We start from the raw sequence: 6,795 nt of genomic DNA, 5'->3' as shown, positions 1-6,795 counted from the left end.
ATCTACGGGTTTACCCCCTGCGTTTTTGCTGAATTTCACGTAAAAGCGTCACGCGACCACTCGCGCCCGTCTAGCGGCCCTGTGCGCACCTTGTTCATGTGCTAAGAGTTAGCTCACACCGATGCATGGAATTTCACTTCTAGTACACCAATGTGCTAAAGACTGTGGCCTCCAGTGTTCACGTAAACAATCACAGCTCCTTGTCGTCCACCCTCATGCCAAACCAAGGAATACATTCAAATACTCCTTGATGCCCAGGCCATCACTCCAAGCCCCAGCATCAAGATCCGGGGCCTATAACTCGAGGCTAACGACAAGAGTGACGTCTCCTTGCAGCGCCTCAAAAACAGCATTATAAAACATGATCACATGATCTGGCGAGTTGCCACCAAGAAGCAAGGCCTAAAGAAATCCAGTACCTTTCGAATAATTGAAGCTTCTGTCCTCTCGAGAGTTACTTACGTCAACCCCATTTCTTCTTCTCGACAAAGAAGACATAGAGATGCCTTATATAATAATTAGCAAGACGGTTGAGCAGGCCATTGGTCTTCTCATGAGCGCGTCCACACAGAGGCTGCTTACCACGGGGCTCCACAACACGGTGGAAGAGCTGATAGAAGGCCATCTTTCTCACCAGAAGGTCCGACTCAGAACTGTGATGGGTAACCGCATGCTTCACCAAATTGGCTGGACAGCCCAGAATGTCACTACGCTTGACGTACTCCCAGACTCTTGGCGACTAAAACTAACGATGTTCCCTTTGCTTACAAATATGAACCCATTACATGACGAGGGTCACCAAAAAGCACGGGCTCAAGCGCAAAACACCACTTTCGGTGGGGATCACGCAGTTATCTATACAGACGCCTCCAAACATCAAGGGCTCCAATACGCTATCATCGTGGCTACCTCCCGAACCAGCCTCCTTGCGTGTACCTCGCTTAGGACCCAAGAAATGACGAGAGCAGAAGAGGTAGCCGTCACCTTGGCTCTCCCTCAACCACGGGTTCGGAGGTAGTCATAGATTCCCAGCAAGCCTACTGGAATTACCAGTAGGGTTGCGTGTCCTGACCTGCACTGCGCGTTCTAAAAACCACCCCCAAACGGTTCCATTAAGCTCGACTCGACACCCCCTCACGCTTCAATGAAGGGCAACAAATACGCCCACCCAACAAGCCTGCGATTTACCTCCCGTGCTATGGAGCTGCACGAGGACAGTCACGCGCTTGTAACGTTCAGGGAGATAACCCAGCATTACCGCGTTCTGACACAGACCGTACCTTCGCCTTACCCTGACCTTTCCAGAGAACAACTACCCTACGCCTCTTACAATCCGGGCTCCTTCCCCCAGCCTACGCGTCTTTACTTAATGTTACCGAATCGCTATGACGCTGAATCGCTGAATGTAAATTTTTCTCAGAAGTAGGAACACTCCGCACTGTAATCGGGGTGTGCGTCTTTAGCAGTGAGCACCATCCTCTCTTTCCGTCAACTACCCAACAACAGCAATGGGAGATGCTGCTGTCCAGGCCCTCTCTACCTACCCAGTTTCAGCGGGTGGTCAGAACACAGGCCGCGCGGACTGCATATGGGCCCCACAGAAGAAGGAATCACTCCCCAGGGCTCCACTCTGGGCCGTTCAGAAATCTGAACAGAAGTATTTCTTCCTTCTCCTCCTTCTCTGCCGCAAATCTCGTCGCCTCCGTCCGCCGCGCAGAGACAGAGAAGACAGATCGTCTAACACCGTGTTGGAGCTTACTTTAATTTTATAAAAAAAGTTTCCACGCTTGTAATACACCAATACACCTCAACCAAACACCGTTCATGTTTCATGCATTGATTTAAACTTAACAAGAATATCTCTTTGAAGTAATAAATGTTGTGATTAAGCGCATTTCACTTCTCTCTGGTTTTGCTATTTGTAGAGCGATGTGAGTGAATTTAAGTGACGTCGCATGGGTAATTGTTATGGGTGCCGTTTACAGCTTTGCTTTCCAACCCCATTCACGGGGTGGATTGGCGCGAGTTTTTTTTTTGTGTGCCTCTATTTTGTGTGCATCTATCCATGTGCCTCTATTTTATGGACGTGTTTTACCGCGGGGTGCGTGCGCCAGCCTGATCTGCTGCTTGCGAAGTTTGTGCGCGTCTCTGACTTGTCGGCCGCGGAGCTCAAACCTTTTTTAAATGCAGAGCATTACAGTAACTCACGATGTCACCCGCGTTGGCGTCCGTAGTCCGCATCGCTCCCCCTACACTATATAAAAAAATAATACTTACCGGCGCCAGGTTTCGAACCAACGACTCTGCGGGCGGAACACAAGGTACATGGTAATCTACCCACTGCACCACAAAGCCGACACAGAATGGAAGGTTACGAACACGCCTTATATCCTTGACTCATTCAACCGTCGGCCACAGGTGCGCCCTCTCCCCCGCATCCTCCTCGCCTTCTCTCCGCTCGCAACGCCCTCTCTCGCCGCGTTCGGTTCGGGCGCACAACAGGTGGGGACGTGCGCAACACCCTCTCTCGCCGCGTTGGGTTCGCGCTGATCAACAGTCGGTACGCGCGCAAGAACAGGTGGGGGCGCTCGCATGGCGCTCTCTCGCCGCGGTCGGTTCGCGCTTAAACCACATATGTCGTTCGCGCGTGCTCCGGTCGCTAACATCTGTGGCGTGATCGTGACGTCAACATCACGCGTTCGTGTGGTGGCGCGATTTTGGCGCTATAACACTCTCTCGCGAGGGGCATTGGATTGGATTCGATTGGATTGGCTTGGATTGGCTTGGCTTGGCTTGGATTGGTTTGAATTTGGATTGGATTGGATTAAAGTGGATTGTGTGGGATTGTGTTGCGTCATAGCCGCGCCACGTTGCGTCATAGCCGCTCCACGATGCGTCATAGCCGCGGCAGGGGGTTCACGGCACGTTTCACGTTTCACCAGCAACTTCATCGACAATGTCTACGCTGGAAGACAACAATTACAACAACCAATACGTAATCCATACGACTTGCAGGCGCGCCCCCCCGCGGAAATGCTCTGCATTTGATCGTGCCCCTCGCGAGGGGGGTGTTTTTTCTTTTTTTGCTTTTTTTACGAATAGCTCATTGCCTGTTGCATACTCAGTAATTATTGCCAGTCAGAAATTTAACCCTGTGGTCTATCAGCGACCGCGGACTCGTTACCAGGAATCTGGCTACTACTTGTATGCTCTTTCAACCATGCTCTTAGACTACCTCCACACAAGAAAAAACATTCCCGAAGTTATGGCTCTTATAATAGGTTACAGCTCTATGCGTAGCATCTAAATTGAGCAGTTGCCTTTCGATTTGATAATAATTAAGCAGGCTGTGTTACTTAGAAAGAATGTTTATTACAGAGTACAAGTATTCAGAAAACATTTACAGGTGTTTCACACAAAAAGTCAAAACAATCAATACAAAACATCAAAACATCACGATTTCAAAGTGCTAAGCTTACGCTTTTGAGCAACTTTCGCTTGTACAAGACTGTCGTTCCTATTTTTGCAATAGTTTTTTACGAGAATGTTTGCTGCTGTGCTAAGAATGTGATGCATAACCAAATGAGGGCTATGGCCACTTTCACATTCTTCAAAACTGTCACCGTCTTTTATTAGGTTGGTGGCCAGTGTGAAAAGGGCTTGCCTTTGGTTTGGCAGAGAATGGAACTGCACACGATACTTTTCACTTCGCAACTTGTCCAGGACAATTTCAGCAGTCATTACAGCATTCACAACTGGAGGCTGGGGGAACTTGAGCCCTCCGCGATTCATGTTTGCTATAATCTCTGCATTTTCAATTGTGATCTCTTCATCTTCTACCAAATTTACTCGACACGCAGTGCATGCAAGTTTCTTAAGTGCCGCGTGGGCACAGTATCCGGGCAGATATGTTATAGCTGGAAGATTGTCTGCTTTCATTTCAAAGTCCTTGTCATTTACTTCAATGCTGAAGTTCTGCAGGATGGCCTCATCAAAGCTGACTGCAGGTGATCCTGCATCCATGTCCGGAAGCTCCAGGGCTCTTTGCAGCCGCAGCTTGCGTTCGGATTCAAACACTTTCCTGATAGAGACATGGTACTGCGACCCGGAAAGCTGCCTATACTTCCCAAATCTTCAGTCCGTTTGGAATTTCCCAAGGAGAACGTAGTCAAATCTAAGGTCTTCAAGGCAATAGCTGATGATCTTGACCAATGTTTCTGTAGTGAGGCGCAAGGCACTGTGAGTCTCCCGAGTGAAAATGCCATTGTCAAACTTCAAACCTTCTCAGAGGTCAAGCCACTGCATGATGGTTTGAAGGAATTCAAGTTGCGGACACAATTTTTCAGCGATGGGAGTCTGCAGATCATCATGAAGCCGGCGTCCTTTGCTAGGTGACTTCACATTAATGATCCTCCATCAGGTTTCGACAATCTTTAAAAATTCCACTGTTCCAGCTGCATGCTGCAGTGCATAGCGTTGTCCGCATGTTTCTAGGGCAGCGATGGTTGATAGGTTGAACACCTTCAGCGCAAGCTTAACCTTCTGCCTCTCCATGTTGGATGGGTTGAGGGCCTTTACTGACAGTGTTGGAGCAGCCTTGATAAGTTGATCTTCCTTTGAGTGGAGTTCACGGAGGGTCTTGAATGAAGCAGTGATAATTTTCTGGTCAGAGTTCAAATCCTTAAGTGAAGGAAAAAACATGCAGGTTCCATAGTTCTTGTGGTTGATCCAATTGTTCCGAATACATTTACAGGTGAACAGGGTCAATAACAAAAAAAGCGGATGAGTGGGATCTGACGGGCGAGGATAGGAGCTGCTTAGTTCTGATGACGATCCAAAGTGAGACACTGTTTTGCGGTTGATTGAATTGTTATCTGTGGTAACTGCAATGAGGCGAAGTCCAGCCTTTTCAAGCTCATTGATGATGCTGTGGAGCACAGTGTTCAGCTGGTGGGCATTGATTTGTTCAACTGGCAAAATGTGAACAACAGGTTTTTGCAACGAAAGGAGGCTTTGAATCATACAGACATGAGCTGTCTTTGCTGCATTAGAAGTGTTGCTGGCAGTGCCGACAATCGTGCCACCCTTATAATCAAAATATGCCTGTAGATGGATTTCATCCATCATGAGAACCACACACTTCTCATGGTCCTTCAGTGCACCCCCGAGCTTCTTCACAGAGCAGGAAAGAAGCATCGTGCTGCTCAGCTGCTGGATTAACCATATGTGAATTGCAGACACGTCTGATCGTGGACTCATGCGGCAATGTGAGACCTCCATAGTTCCGCAAGTATCTATAGGCATGAAGAGAGATGGTAAATAAGAGGCTTGAAAAAAACAAGAGCTCTGAAGAGTAGCGGGGTGACTTGCTCAAAAGGAGAAACACTTGTTCCTTCAAAAAAGTCAAGTTATCTTGCCGCTCCTCGTCTTCCACTTCTGGATTTGTTGAATCTTCGAGAAGAGATAGCACTAGTTTCAATATGCCACCTGTCTTGTCTTCGGGTTTGCGGAAGGCAAAAAGCTTATCAAGAGTCTCAACAGCATTCAGGAAACGTGTCAGGCCCCGAACGTCATTCACACTTTTTGGAATGACTGTGCCATCCAGCATGGTGACCTCGACATCTTCAAAATACAGCTTGAGAGAGAGGTCTTCGGTGACTTTAACTGACTTTCTGATTGCTGGGGCACCATCGACAGACTGAGGAAGAGTATACGGTCATGCCGTGAAATAACCGTCCAGAATGCGGAAACCTTGATACAGGGTAGGCACTGTAAGAATGCCTGAAAGTTATCAATTTTGTTTTTGTCTTCTTCCGCCTGGTGTGTCTCAATCGACTTGCTGATGGCATCTTGTAACACAGCTGCCTCTCGGCGCGTCCTATTCTCATCTGGGGCCTCCCCAGACGTGTTTGCATTTGGGGCAGAAAGATACGCCGGACAGTCGGGAAGTATGCTTGGAACTGCATCAGGCCGTAGCCGTACGAACTTCAGTGGTACTTCAATTACTTTGCCCGTCGTTGTATCCGTGTAACTTGTTGTATTTACCATGTCGGATGGTTTAAAGTGGCGATCGCAGACCTGCGATAAAAAACAAATACAATAAAAGCTCAGGAACCTGAAGTTTAAAAACGCGATATCAGCCGCGCGGCAGTAAAACGAGGAGAATTTCGTATAAATTTCGTGCGAACTGAACGCGAGCAATACTATTTCGCTACGACTTAACATATGTAGGCGGTCCAAAAGAGGCAGCATTTATCTCGCAACATGATGCCCGCAGCGTTTTCTATGCAACTGAGGAAGGCGTAACAACGACAGTTAAAGGAATGTTTTCCTTAGCACCGACCGCTTTCCTGAAGTGAAGTCCGCACGGTGGATAGCTTTAATCCACTGAGCTCTTCTTGCTGGTTCCGAAGGGAAGGTGAATACACGTACACGTTCACCACCATCATAGTTCCCGCGACACCGCGCTACGCAGCAATGACCAGGCATTATAACAGCCTGCAAACTTCACACACACCTCCAGGCACCGGCGCACTCACGTTGTCATTACTGTACTGGTGCTCACTTCTGACACAGCATTGACAGTTTCGCGACACACGCTGCACGAAAAAGACACAGAGAACGATAAAAACACGCAACCCCACGCGATTTCAAAAAACGAAGGAGCAACTGATGTTTACCGCAGTGCGAACGCATTTTCCAGGCGAGCACTGGGTGGGAAGATGAGAAGTGGAAAACAAAATCACGTACAAAAAGCATTATACCTTACAAAACACGCTGTTCAACAAAAAGCAT

The 6,795-nt window shown here is 48.1% G+C and overlaps 1 pseudogene; it reads right to left on the bottom strand.

Annotated features, from left to right (window-relative positions):
- Positions 1-3,453: 3,453 nt before the first annotated feature.
- Positions 3,454-6,489, bottom strand: LOC144169714 (uncharacterized; annotated as a pseudogene).
- Positions 6,490-6,795: the final 306 nt, after the last annotated feature.

This window comes from Haemaphysalis longicornis, unplaced genomic scaffold (assembly GCF_048455015.1).
Source record: "Haemaphysalis longicornis isolate Haplotype H1 unplaced genomic scaffold, Haemaphysalis longicornis Haplotype H1 scaffold_1, whole genome shotgun sequence".
NCBI classification, from domain to species: domain Eukaryota; kingdom Metazoa; phylum Arthropoda; class Arachnida; order Ixodida; family Ixodidae; genus Haemaphysalis; species Haemaphysalis longicornis.
The sequence above is the reverse complement of the archived record's forward strand: the minus strand, read 5'-3'. Positions and strand labels throughout refer to the sequence as shown.